Here is a 14,682-nt window from a genome sequence, read left to right on the forward strand (position 1 = left end):
GATTTTAGGGGTTCCATGTTACCGTAGCATAACTTATCACATCCTGACAGATGTGACCATCCTTTTAAGAACCACAGCAGATTCGGGAGTTGCCGTTCAAAAGCACATTTTGTGAAGTTATAAATTGAGAGTGAGTTTATTTTGACTTGTAGCTTGGAAAGAGAAGAGAGGGCCATAAGCCAGGCTATTAATCTTAGGTTAGTAGATTCATCCATCAAAACCACTGTGTATGTGTCTCAAGGAATCAGGTTAAATAAATTACTAAAACATTACCTTGCCAGACAAACAGTGCACCACTGCTAGTGTCTTTGACATAGCCTAGATGGACTGTCAGGCCAGGTTGGGCTGCATGTTTCTGGTAGTGGCATTTCAGGCTGATTGTCCACCTGTGGCATAGGCATGCCATAGGGGCACAGGTTTTGTCCTGGCTGTTCCACATCCATCCAGCTCCCTGCTTGTGCCTGGGAAATCAGCAGAGGGCAGTTCAAGTCCTTGGGCCCCTGCACTCCTGTCAGAGCCCTGAAAGCATTTCCAGGCTCCCGGCTTCAGACTAGCCCAGCTCTAGCCATTGCAGCCGTTGGGGTAGTAAACCAGCAGATGGAAGATCTCCCTTTCCCTCTCGCTCTCTCCTTCTTTCTGTAATTCTGCCTTTCCAATAAACAAATCTTAAGAGAGAGAGAGAGAGAGAGAGAGAGAGAAGCAGAACTATATCCCTAGTAAGTCTGACCTGGAGGCCGGCTGCAGAGGTAGGAGCCTGGGGAGTGGGAGAGAGCTGAGGAAGGTGTTACGAGCAGAGGAGAGGCAGTGCAGGCGGAGGCATGACCGCAGGAAGTAGGATTTACAGAAACTCTGCAAGCCGTTTAGTTTTGCTGCCAAGATACCGCTCCCCACTATTACAGGGGATTGGGAAATTCCATCTGACCTGTGTTTCACTTGTTTCTTCATCATGACTCAAGCACACGCTTCTCCGACTATTTTCTTTTTCAAGAGTGGGAGAAATTTGTGTGTAATGCAGGGTCAGATACCTGCGAGGATAGCACTTCAATCAATCTTCATTAGTCTTGAAAGTTCCTGCGAGACAGCATCGTAAATACTGCACAGGCTTATTAGGAGAGGTGTTTTACAGAACTTCCGTCCCAGGACTCGGACTTACCATTGGAAATGAATTCAGTTTTCTGGCAGCGTGGGTGCGAACCCTGCAGTGTAGACATGAACCGTTCACTCTGGGTCAAGTGTATGGCTGGGGGATGATGCCCCTGACCACCAGCTGCCACCAGGAGCCCTGGACAAGTTCTTTAACTGCTTAGGCTCTGCACTGATGCAAACGTTGAATGTTGGCTGAATGGTGAATCCCATGGTTCCTTCCAGAACAGGGTGATTCATTCAGGAATTCTAATGTAGGCACTCAGACAGACAAATGTAAGTGGTGTACAGAGCAAAAATACTGCTTAGGTACTGAAATGAACTCAGGACGTTTTATCCGGGTCTGGAGACTGAGACAAGACTGGAACTTCAACAAAGTTCCACGCTCCTCTTCCCCATCCTCTGGGTCATGCATTCTTTTCGCGTGGGTGCTGGCATGGATTCAGCACCAGGATCTCAGAGAGCAAGGTGCCTAAGCCAGTTTACCTTCTTCTCAGCTGGGGCCATACTGATTCTGATTTTTTTGCTTAAGCTTATGTAATGTCTTTCCTTCTCTAGACCCAAAAAGTGGCTGAAAAACCAAGTCTTTTTTTTAATTAAAGATTTAGTATTATTATTATTTTTTAATTTGCAAAGTCAGATATACAGAGAGGAGGAGAGACAGAGAGAAAGATCTTCTGTCCATTGATTCACACTCCCCAAGTGGCCACAACAGCCGGAGCTGAGCCGATTCGAAGCCAGGAGCCAGGAGCTTCATGCAGGTCGGCCACGTGGGTGCAGGGAACCAAGACTTTGGGCCGTCCTCGACTGCACGTGTTATTGCACCTTTTGCTCTTGTTGACTTCTCCCCAATGTTCTGTGGAAAAGCTCTATTTTGGAAACATTAGGTCCCATAGCTCAGGACTCATCTGCTTCCACCCTCCCACCCCTGGTTCCAGATCAATAGTGAGTGGGGCTAAGACTGGGCTGTAACTCAGGCTGAACTGAAGCCCCTTGCAGCCCTTCATTGAATGCTTGACTTGCGCCAGCCACTGTGCCAGCCTCCTGTGAGCCCTGAAGGGCAGTGCTGATAAAGCGGTGTGGCCTGTGCCCTTGGGGAGCTCACACAAGTAACCGTGCAGTTACAATGAGGAGAAGTGCTGTGCTGTGTGACAGACGCCGGGGCTTGAGGGCATTCTTCATGGGTATTAACCTGGTTTGCTCTCAGGGCTGAAGCAGTGCCCAGGCCAAGTGTGAGGGGCTGGAGGTGTTAAGAGCAGCCTGGAATGCTGAGAGCAGGGTGTGGATGGGGAAGAGGCTAAGCCGTGCAGCTGATGGAGGTCAGCCCACTAATAGTAGCGGGTTCCTGGCAGCTGGTAAAGTACAGTAAAAAGCCTCCCCCAGAATTGCCTGTACCTACCACCTTTCTTCTATTTCCCAAAGCCAGAGGACGTGCCCTTCAGTTTTCCAGGATAGACTGTCCCTGTCATTTATTTGGAAGTAGCATTGTATTGCAGAAAAGTTGTGACCTTTCATGCCCTGGGAGGGAAGGCTGTCTGACCTACACTGTGTGTCTGCTGAGTGTGTGTGTGACCTGGGACTGGATGGTTGACCAGCTGGCTAATGAGAAATAGTTGTGTATGAATTGCAGTATGCAGGACTTAGGTTTTGTGCGTGCCACAGCAGCAGATCAAAAGGCTTCTGGCTAGTGAGGACTTACAACAGCCCCATGTGCCCCTGGGTGCTTAAATTCACCAAAGCTTCCATTGATCAAAGCAATTAATGCATGGATATTCTACCCTCTCCCCACCCCCGGGAAAGCTTAATAGATATTAGTCTGTAAGTAAAAGTTCCTGGCAAATTGACTTTTCTTTATCACCATCATATTACCTCAACTACTTCCTGCTTCTGCGGTTTTGTTTCCATTGATAGAGTTAACTTCTCACCCTGCACCTTCTGCTTATTGCACCCCCCCCCACCTTCTATTCACCATTGGGTTCTCTCCTCTTTCCCTTGGCCACTGACACCTTCACCTGGTCCCACCTTCCCACCTTCCCACTTTACAGTCCAGCCCCTACCTGCTTACTGGGCTCTTCAGAGTGTCCAGGCTTTTGTCACTTTGAGCAAACCAGACCATGTCCTCCTGGGAGCTATCTCTATCGCCACTTCCCCTGGCAGTGTCTTTCCTTTTTGATCACTATTTGGACAAACACAATTGCTCATTAACAGAGGGATTGGCGTTGTGGCACAGTGGGTTAGGTTGCCACCTGTGATGTCTGCATGTTGATGAGTCCTGGCTGCTCTTCTTTCTGATCCAGCTCCCTGCTGTTGGCCGCAGGAAAGCAGGGGAAGAGGTCCACAAGCTGTTAACAACCTAAATGAAGCACGAGCCAGGAGCTCCTCTGGGTCTTCCTTATGCATACATAGGCCCAAGCATGCGGGTTATCTTTGGTGCTTTCCCAGATGCCTTAGCAAGCAGCTAGATGGGAAATGGAAGAGCTGGGATTCGAGTGAAGCGGCCCAATACTGGCATTGCAAGCAGCAGTCCAACCAGTTATGCCACAGTGCAGGTACCAACAGTTTTTAAATCAGCAACTGCGAACTGACCTCCTACTATGTGCTGGGCCTTGTTCTAGAGGTTGGGGACCTATTAGTGAATAAATGAGACATGAATCCCTGCCCTCATAGAGCTTATATCTTGAGAGAGAGAGAGAGAGAGAGAGAGAGAGAGAGAGAGAGAGAGAATATGTACAGCACATGTCATGTGGAAAAAAACAAGAGCTCAAAACAATTTGGAATATAAAATATTTCCTCATGTTCCCATCATTTTCCAGTGTGGGTAGTAGTTATATATTATCTTCGATTCTGATGGGTTATAATTTATTTGGAACCCTATGAAAAGCTGAAAAGAACTTGTGAATTGCAAAGGGCAAACCTTACTTCGAGCTTTATTTATTTGAAAGGCAGATACAGAGAGAGACAGATGCAGAGATCCTGCACCTGCTGGTTCACTCCCCAGATGCTTGCCGAAGCCATGACTCCCACAAAGCACCAGGGGTCTAAGCACTGGAGCCATCTTCTGCTGGTTTTCCCAGGTTCTTAACAGAAAACTGAATCAGAAGAGGACCCGCTGGAACATAACCTGGTACCCATACGGGGTTCTGGCCTCTTAGGCAGAAACTTGACCCACTATGCCACAGTGGTCCCAAGTCTTCATTTCTGACATGACAAAACAGATGCAGAGAAAATACATGGTTTATTCAAACTCTTACAGGCACTAAATAGGAAAGTGTGGACTTTATATTTTAATTAAAATGATTTTCATATTAATTCTAAAGAGTTCTTTCAGAGTTTTACCATATATTTCCCCGGTGTGTGCTTTTTCTTTTTTTTTCTATTTTTTTGGGGGGGGCTTTCATTCTAAATAATGGTTCAGTGAGCAGCTTTATGCAACCATCTTAATGAATGCAGCTAGTTTACTACTACTAATAATAAATCATGGAAAAGCTAATATTTACTGAGTACTTAAATTGGCCAGGTATTGTACTGAGTACTTCAGGAAAGCTAATTTACATCTGTGAATAGTACCATAGCTGTGCTTTTTTCCCCCCACAACTGAGAAAATAAAGGGGTTGAAATGGACCTGTTACCAGAGACTGACTCCACCCCCGTGTGATATGTAACCTTCTGAGTTTACGTAGTATACCAGCAAATGTCAAACACAAGTATAATCAGTAACTTATTCAAGAGTTTAACAGACCTTTAAGCTTTAGCAAGCATTTATGTGTTTACTGGATTTACCAAGCAATTACACAAGTATTATATACCTATGATGTGATATCATCACACCTTATAATATCATAAATTACATGGGTATCATATACCTGTGATGATATAGCCCTCTGATAGGAATATATTACCCATGTAATTGCTGCTTTTTATGACCAAAGACTGATTGTTGCTAGTTTCCTATACTCTCGTTTAGTCTTCATTGTACCACAGTGAATTGGGTGATTCTTCTATTTATAGATGAGTCTTGTGGTATTTTAGATGGAGCTTGGATACTGGGGGTTATTTGTAGAAAGGAAAGAGGGAGTGGGAGAGTGAGGAAAGTGGAGCGATTTCTGCCAGGCCAGGAGATGCGGTGAGCTGGGGTGGGATCCTGCCTCTTCCCCTACATCCGTGCAAGCTCCATAACCCTCCTTGTCCCTCCGTTTTCCCACAGTCGCTTCATGTCATTGTAAGGCATGAATTGTATGAGTGGGTGGAAATCATTTTATGCCGCAGCAGCACAAGCTGATCAGAGGTGCTGGGAGTGCAGCCAAATTCTTTTCTCTTAGCTCTCTCTGGCATTTCTTTCAGACAAAGAAAAAAAAAATTTTTTTTTTTTGAATGCAATGGACACATTAGTGACCCTGGACACAATTCAGGGTTCTTTGTCTCTACAGGTACTGTTCTGGCTAATTCTGAAGGGGTGCTATGTGAGGTGACTGGCTAGCAGAGATGAGCAAAGTCTCTGGGTTTCTGGGTCCCAGTGAGACATAATTCAGAAATTAATGGCCTACCCAGCCGTGCTGCCTTCCACCTCTGCCCTCCCATTTTACAGAATCTCACCCTTCCTCCAGGAGGCGCCCTCCATGTACTGATATCCTTTCTTGGAGCAAGTGTTTGTCAGCTGAAGGTGGCCAGTGGGTATTTCTTTGAGCTGCTGAATCTCATGGGAAAGGCTGGCACTGCCCGAGTGTGCCTTCACAGCCAGCCAGCGAGCCTGCAGCCGGAGCAGCTGGCTTAGACTGTAAACTGCCTCCAACCTTGGTAAACCCTTGCACCAGCCCATCCCTCTTAGGATAACCCTTCCTTGGGGTAGGGCTTGGGAGGGAAAAGCTTTTCCCAATTAAAATCTTGGCAAGAAGACAAGCCCGTCATTTCTGTCGCCTGTAACAGCAGCAGATTCCCAGGATGAACTTGGAGACAGCGCCCTTGCTTCGTCATACTTCAGCTTTCCTAGCTGCAAAGGATTGTGTCTCTCTGCCTGACGGGCCTCTTCATAGCTCCAGGTGGTGAATGGGCGGTGGGGAGTACAATTCTGGAGAAATACCACACTGAAGCAATACAAACAGAGGGAAAATGGGCAGCTTGTCAGGAGGGGAGAGCGGCGATGCGATTTTTTTGCTTTTCTTGACATTGATGAAACCTACCTTCTAGCTGAATGCTGGATTTGCCAAGGACTGGTACCTCCTGGCACAGCTACCCTGTGGAGTGCTGTGCAGCATGATATAAAGGAAGGGTGACTGGGTCCACGGTGAGGTGGGGAGCACAGAGGACTGCAAGCCAGGATGTGCTCTGTTTTGATAAAAACACATGTTAGCTTCGTGTAGATACAGACATGAGACAGACATTTGAAGAGAGGCCGTGTGGTGTGGGTGGCTGGATCACGAATGTTTACATCTCCTTCCTTTTGCTCAGGTGTTTGCAGATTTTTGTTGCAATCAGCGTGTCCTATTCATATCATCAAGGCTAAAAAAAAAAAAAAGGTATAGGGGCTGTGGAAACTCACTGGCCTTCTGGGCTCTCTTTTCTTGACCATTCAGTGTAATTTTGGATGGTCTCCCAGGGGTCGGGCACCATGGCAGGCATCACAGCGAGTGTGCTGGCCCTGGTCTCTACTTTCACAGAGCTAACATTTTTAAAGATTTGTTTTGCTTATTCGAAAGGCAGAGTGACAGAGAGAGAGAGGGAGAGACAGACATCTCCCATCTGCCGCTTTACTCTCCCAATGGCCTTGAGGCCAGGATATATGGCTAGGGCTGGGAAGGCCCAGCCTAGGTACCTGGAACGCCATCAGGGTCTCCTATGTAGGTGGCATGGACCCAAGGACTTGGGTAACCTTCTGTTGCTTTCCAGGCTTCAATAGCAGGAAACTGGAGCAAAAGTGGAGCAGCCAGGACTGGTGCCAGGTGGCTGGCCTTGAAGGAGGTAATTAAACTTCTGTGTCACAACACTAGCCCTAGTGCATGAGGCGGTGAGTTCTTCTGTGGGATGGGTGCATTCGATCCTCAACAGGTCACACAAGTGCCCTGTGGTCACAGAGAAGGAAAGCCAGTGGTCATTCACCTGAGGCCTGGGGGAAGGAGATGTGGAGAAATGTGTGTGTTGGGGAGCATAACCAAGGCTCCTGTGGTGATGAGGACAGTCTTAGAGGTCCTGAGAGGTGGACAGGATGGGTTGGGTTTGATTGGTTGGCTTTGCACTTCTTACTTTTCCTTTTGAATAGCAGCTCTGATGTCATCTTTCAGGGCCCCAGGAGCATCTAGGCCTACTTGGGGCGTTCCGAGGCCTTTCCCCACCCCTCCTGCTTTCATTAACATTCATGGGCTCCTCTTTTGTCAGGCCACCAGGTGTTCTCAGCCCTTAGCCTGGAGCTCTGGCTGTGCTGGGGATGCTTGGAAGGGGCCTCTTCCCACCGGGATTAGGCATTGGTTTCTGCTGTGCCAAAGCACAGAGGTGACTGATCGCAGTCCCTGAGTGTCAGCCAGAGATGATGGAGATCCAGGCGCTTGCCCAGCAGGGTATCTAGGGGTGAGAGCAAACCCTGGGGCCTCTCCAAGGGCAACTGGACAAAAAAAGGCAGGAACCACGAAAGTGGTCAGATCTTTTGAGCTAGTAATTGCAATTCATGGGATTGATGCTGAGTTCATAGTTGTCAAGAGGAGGAACAAAGATGTTTATCACAGCAGTAATAGTCCATAATCATTGTGGAGCCCTGGGATCTTGAAAGTATTTTTTCTATAGGGTGTTCTTGAGTGTTTCATGATGCTGCTGTGGAATAGATGGATTCTTATCTGCATTCCACAGGCCGGAAATGGAAGTACAGAGAGGTGGAGTCAGTGGCTCGGTCCACTCTGGCAGATTTGGGCTTTGATGTGCTGACCTGACTTACTGCCCTCCGGCACCGAGGTGGGAGTGGTCCAAACAGGCACTGAGCAGTTCTGACCGTTGCAGGCCTCTGGCAAAGGACCCAGCAGGTGAAGGAAGACCTCTCGTCTCTTTCTGCTTCTCAAATACATGAAAGAAAAGAAAAAGAATAAAACTTGAGGGGACCAAAACTGCACAACAATTCTCCAACTTCATCTGTGCTTTGTATAGTCTCCAGAATTTTGTCAATTTATCTGAGTTCATCCTTGCCAGAGATTTGTTGGAAACTGACGCTGTGAGAGGAAGAATGACTTGTGCAAACTGTAGATCAGATTCTGAGCCCTGGCTGGGGGGCATCCCGAGCTTGGAAGTAGCTTCCGCTCTGTTTTTTTGTTTTTTAATGAATTGCAGGATGAGTGTGCGAATGGCTGGCTGAGAGCTTTTAGGGCATGGGAATCTGTGTGTGATAATTCCACATCAGGGTCCCCACAAATGACAGGTTCTTTCCTACAGCTCTGCAGTAGAGTTGTCCAGAGTTCTCCCTGCCGGGCACATTGCACTTTCACTTGGGGCCCCACTTTCCCAGCACCCTTTGCCCAAAGACTGTTTCTTGGCTTAGCAACATGCCAAGTTAAGTGGAGGGTAAACCAGGCATACAGGGTGTGGGCCCTAAGCAACTGAAGTGTGCAGAGCTATTTCAACATTTCTGAAATGTCCTGCTGTCATTACGACGATAAATGTGATGGACTAGAAATATGAAAATGGTTGGGAAATAGTTGCACATATCTGAAGATGCCAGTTAAAGCAATGTGCGTGTCCATGGATAAAGGTCAGAAGAGAGTGAGGACGGGACCGTGTCAAGGATCGGAGGGGTGCGCCATCTGGTTGCTCTGCAGAGGTAGGAAGCCACAGCCCCAGATCCAACCAGCCACAAAACCTTAGGACTGAAGTCTCTGAGGATCTTCATCCTGTTGCCTGGTCTTCGCCCTTCCTTTGGGTCTCTTGTAAGTTCATGTGATCTGTGGCGTGAACACCACGCCCCCAGAGCCTCCTCATTGTTCTTCCTGTCCCTAGTCGGCCTTGGTGATTGCTGCTGGACATTGTGGTTCGAGTTATCTTGGCCAGAAGCACCTGATTCTATCTCTTGGCTTGCGGTCCCTCTTGTTGACTGGCACATGGGCGAGTCCCTTTATAGTCTAACCATCAGCCAGTGGTGTGGTGAACTCCTTTCCCTCTGCCCTGAGCCTTTCTTGTCTGCTTTGCTTCTCTTTAAGAGCAAACTCAGAGGCCCCCTCCTCCCTGAAGCTTTCAGAGGTATCCCAGGGACAGTGAGTTGGCTGTCCCTTGTCAAGGACAGCCACAGAGGGTGACTGTCTGGATTGAGTGAATCAGGGAATAAGTGAAAAGGTTCATTTCCTAGATTTGAAAAGGGATTAAATAATAAATTAAAACATCAAAAGAAAGCCACGGGATCTTTAGAATTTGAAGAACACAGAAGGAGGCATCCCAGATTGTGAGGTTGACAGCTTGGGTTCAAATCCCGTCGCTTTCCTGTATTGAGCCGTACCGTCCTCATGGGCAGATTCCTCGCCATCATACTTCCATGTAGGTTGGTGATCAGACGTGCAAAGGTTGGTAAGAGAGGGGGTGCAAGTCACACTGCACGTGGCACACTGTAAGGACTCCAGAAACGGCAGCCAGCCGCGTGATTACGTTATCGAGCAGAGACTAATGTACTTATGTAAACGTCTATATGTGTGTGTGTTTCTGCTTGCTTCTTCACTTGCTCTTAGTCAAGAGACTGAGAAGAGATTCAGCCCTCCCCATCCCCCTGACCAAGGTCTTCTGAGCTGGTGTCCCTCTCCTGGGACAGCCGGCTGTGGGTAGAGTGCAGAGGAGCATGCTTGCAGAGGCCGGAAAGGGGCTGGGCCAGTCAGGAGACGGGTTCATTCCATGCTTCCTGCAGGACCTACCTGTTCGCATCTGTCTCGAGGCCCTTTCTCTGCTGCACCGGGAGCTTCCCGGGCCAGTGTCAGAGTGAGAAATGAAAATTGCTGGGTTTCAGTTCCAGCCTGGTGCTGGAAGAAGGTCCTCACAGACACCGGGGCTGACAGTTGCAGTTGTGTGCGTTGAGGAGATCATAGAAGGGATTTCTGCGTTTGGGGCAGGTGTATGAGGCCAGAGGTGTATGTGCATTCCTGGAATGGTATGCACACGCGTGTTCCTACATGCTTCTCCGTGGATCCACTGGTCCAGGCCTTTCTTGCATTGTCTTAGGATGGACCTGCAGAAACTCCAGGCAGAGAAATGGTGTAGACCTAAGTGGGATGAAGAGGTCTGGGAGTTACGTAAGAGTAATGAGATGGGTTCGCTATGATGGCATTTCTGTGATTGAAGGGATGTTACGGGAATAATTCAAGAGCGGCGCCCTCCATCACTTGCACACTCGGCCCATCCCTGCAGAAGCGACCCACAGTGGCTGCGCCATGAATCCCCAGGGGCGTGGCCGTCGGTTCGCACACTCACAGGTCCCCAGGGCATCTCCAGGACACCTCCGCGACACCTCCGCAGAGGGTAACGGTGCACCTGGTGCTGGGGACACGAGCCTGGGGCTCGGTCCCTGGCCCGAGGGGCAGGGCATGGCAGCGCGTGGACCGCCACCTCCGAACCTCAGCCTCCCACCTGTGCCGAGGGAAGCCCCCCTACCCAGCCTGAGCCGTCTCCGCGCGAAGGTGCTGCTCCTTTAAGGAGGCCCTCGCGACCACCTGTCTCCGGCCCCGCCCCGCCCCTTTCCGCGGGGGTGGGGGCGCAGGGGCGGGGCCTGAGGGCTTACCTTGCGGGGCGGGCGGGCGGCGCATGCGCACGGCCGGACAGGTCCGCGGCGCCCTCACTTCCTGGCATTGCCCCCTCCCCCTGCTCGCCGTTACCCTGTACATCCGGGTCACTGGTCCTCCCTGCTCCGAGTCGCCGCCGCCGCCGCCGCCCGGCTCATCGCGGCCCGGCCTCGGGGGCAGGTGCACAGGGGCTCCGGTCCGGCCGCCGCCGCCGCCCCGCTCCGGGCCCGGGGCTCCCCCTAGCGCCGCCGAGGAGCCGCGGCCGCCCGCGGCCGGAGGAGGGCGGAGGCGCCCGGAGGCGCCTGGAGGCGCGAGCGGAGGGTGAGTGCTCGCTCGGCCGGCTTTGATTTTATTGATTTTTCTTCCTCCTCATTTCTCCTTGTGGCCTCAGGTCCTTCGCCGGGTGCTCCCGCGGACGGCCCCCGGTGCTGCCGGGGAGGCCAGGCCCGCGCTGAGGGGCGGCTCGAGGGCCCCGCTTCCTCCCGGGGCCGCGGCTCGGGCCTGCCCCCCTGCGCTCATTCATTGGGAGCCCGCACGTGACCGCGGCCGCCCGCGTGGACGGCTGTCCGCACCGGCTCCCCGCATCCACACCCCGGGTGCCTCGGGCTCCGCCGCTCCTCGCCTGGACACCCAGCCCACAGCCCCATCACCTGCCCTTCCAGCCGGGATGCTGCCCGACCTGCCCGGTCCCAGCGTCTGACGCCGGAGCGCTCAGTTCTAGGGTGTGGTCTCCGTGCATTTCCAGAACACACAGTTTCTGCTGTAATTTACCCCAGGTCTGTGATTGTCAAACTCTGGTGGGAGTGGGCAGGTGCTGTGGGCTATTTTAAGCCCGACTCGTCGCCTCCCGCCGGAGACTTCTTGGTGATGCGTTGGTTTTCTGTGGGTATGCAGTCTGGTAGAGGGTTGATCCTCCCGCTGTCTGCAGGACTGACCTGAGGCGTAACCTGTTGGTACTGTTTGCCAGTGACACTTTGATCAGCACCATTTGCGAGTGCCCCCTCCCCCGTGGAAAACTAAGGGAGCGCTCCGGTACTGGCAGGAGTATGAAGTGTCATGCTGAAGGAGGGCAGACATTTGGGGGATTTGTTTATGCTTTCTCCCCACCCCGTGTTTGTTTGGCTTGCCAGCGGTTTACCCCTTGATTTCTGTATGGGAAATGTAGCCGTCGGTTCTGTATGCCAGCCCTGCAGTTAGTTAGGCAGAAAGTCCCAGAGGACTTGTTTTATATAAGCCAAAGGAATTTCAGTCTCTTGGGTGTTTGGTCACCTACTGCAAATTATTTTAGACTAATGCATCTCAGGAAAAAAAAACACTGATCCTTTTAACTCTTTAATTGTGTTTAATAATGGAAACAGAAGCTTTGGGTCTGGAAGGACCGGATAATTGGAGTGGCTCTGACGGCAGTCTGTGAAAGTGTTGCAGTCAGCTCAGAGTGCCTCACCGGCAGTCAGGAAGTGAAACGACAGCACATTTTTCTGTGTGAACAAACTCCAAGAGAAGTACTTAGAATTGAAGCACGCCCGCGTGTGTCAGGATGGTGAGCCTGTGGCTCTGGGTGTGTAGTCTTGATTACGCCCACACGTGTGCCAGGATGGTGAGCCCGTGGCTCCGGGTGTGCACTGTAGCATTTTCTAACAGTCCTTGCCAGGCAGGTAGGTATTCAAAAGGCACTGACTCTGCATCTCCTTGGAAGTTTGGATAGCCCCGTCAGCAGTTAGATTTCTTACCTAATAATCAATATTACATTCCTTTTTTTTTTTTTTTGGTAGAGCAGCTTTGCTATGTTGTGGTTCCTAAAATTCCTTAAAACTGTAATATATTCATAGCTGCCTGTAGGACAGTTGTGCTGTACAACACGGAAAGTGTGAACTCTTCTGTAGTAATTAGGAGAAACTAAATCTGTTTTTTTTCTTTTCTTGCTCCTAAGATTGATTAATGGATAATATGATTAGTAAGTTGATTCTTGTTACTCTTGGAAGAGTAAAATTTCAGATACTGAGTAAAGCCAAGTGAAGTCACTTGAGTTTTGGTAGATTATACGTGAAACTTAAAAAATTCATGCCTCTGGTCTTTAACAACAACAAAAAAAGAGTTAAAAAGTACTGCATGTTTCCTAGTGCTCCTCTTGAGCATTTTTGACTCATATTTGAGGGTCACTTATTTTTCCGTAATAAATACCAGCGGACAGAGAAGTATATAGAAAGACTGATTCTACTGCCAGCTCTGCTTGGGGAGAATCCTGGATTGTCACTTAAGAGATTACGTCGTTTAGTCTTGATGCGTTTAACCATGAGAGCCTGTAATTTTCTCACTGTTTAAGGTAAACAAGACTGTACTGTGTAGAAATACCTGATTATGCTGTTAGTGCCATACTTCCTATTATTTTGGATTTTTCTGTTCTGTTAACTGTTGCAAAATTTAGCTCACTGCTTGCCTGGTTCAGAGCAGATACTTAGTACATGCGTTGCACAGTTGAGTAGCAAGGTCAAAGAGTTGGCGACAACATTTTGTAATTATGTAGGAAAAGTTTTAGAAAAAGATGTTGATTGATGTGCAGTTTTCTCAAGTAGCTTGCACGTTTTGAAAATAGCTTTATTGGGTTATTTAAATCATTTGGAGGGAGAAAGTACAATAGATATCATTTTGCGTTATGCTCTGGTTCATAGCATGGGCTTCTTAGGATGGATATTTGTTATACATTATCTTGTCAACATTCATGAGCAGTAGTCAATTCAGAAAGTTTCTGGTGCATTTAAAGTTTCTGAAAGCATAAACGTGTGAATGCGTGAGCTCATGCTCTGTTATAATCAGTGCACTAAATCAGGTTAATTTTTCCAGTAATATTTTGTTGTGTGGTAGAAATTGGAGGCACTGCTGATGCTGGCGTTAATAGTGACACACTTGTCAGAGGATTTGATCTTTGCAGAGGACACAGCCAGTGTCATCGTCTGCTGGCCATGGAACCAACCTGAGGGTCTGCAGTTGACTACTAGGGGAGAGGGCTTGCTCCCGGCTCTGTTCTACTGCCCTCTAGTGTTGAACTCCTGCTGTGTGCCGGGCTCTTTGTGTGTGTGAGGCTAGGTTTTTGATTCTCCTGTAAAGTGTGGGTTAATTTGTAACAAACATTAGGAAAATAAGACACAGAATTTAGATGGCTTGTGCAGCTACAGGAAGAATTTGGAAGACTGACATTTGGCCTGGACCTGTATAACTCAGTCTTCACCAAAATCGATAGCAGTATTTTATATAGTTACATAGTGCTGTATTTTATATAGTTATAGGTATTCCTAAAGCAGCACATTTCAATCCCTTTTACAGAATGGACTACTTCTACTTGTGCAGTCTCCCCAGTGAGCTTTTACAAGGTTGTAAATCCCTGCTCGCTAGCCATAGCTCCGTCCATCCCACCCATGCAAGTGAACAGAATGCAAATGAAGAACATTTGCAAGACTTTTAAAACAAGGGAGTCATTCTTAGGACTTTTTGATGCAACATCCTTGGGATATGACTGATCAGAGGTGCACTTTGGAGGATTTTAGGTAGACCCAGGGCAGGTTTCAGCTGCTGCCTTTGATTCTCAGCACAGACAGGATGCTGTGTGTTACACGTGACAGGTTCCTCACTGGATCAAGCACGCTTTCTCCGACAGAAATTGGCATGTTCTCAGATAATCCAGATGACACTGAATACTAATTTATGTGAAATGTTTTCAGAACACATTTGCCATGAAAAAATTATGATGTAGTCCAAGGTATTATTTGCAGATCATCTGTTCCGTTCTCAGGATAATAGAGGATTGAATACCACA

At 48.8% G+C, this 14,682-nt stretch overlaps 1 protein-coding gene across 5 annotated transcripts in view; it reads left to right on the top strand.

Moving 5' to 3' along the window:
* CYRIB (CYFIP related Rac1 interactor B) overlaps positions 1-14,682 on the top strand; it is a 124,442-nt gene that overhangs the window by 48,802 nt on the left and 60,958 nt on the right. The window contains exon 1 of one of the 5 annotated variants that reach the window (XM_058668487.1): positions 10,964-11,192. The exons of 3 other annotated variants lie outside the window; for them this stretch is intronic. The gene's annotated coding sequence lies outside the window, so the exon portion shown is untranslated. Of the gene's footprint in view, positions 1-10,963; positions 11,193-14,682 lie in introns of those variants that run through there. One more of the 5 variants, XM_004580726.2, reaches the window with a different exon arrangement.

This window comes from Ochotona princeps, chromosome 9 (genome assembly GCF_030435755.1).
Source record: "Ochotona princeps isolate mOchPri1 chromosome 9, mOchPri1.hap1, whole genome shotgun sequence".
Taxonomy (NCBI): Eukaryota; Metazoa; Chordata; class Mammalia; order Lagomorpha; family Ochotonidae; genus Ochotona; species Ochotona princeps.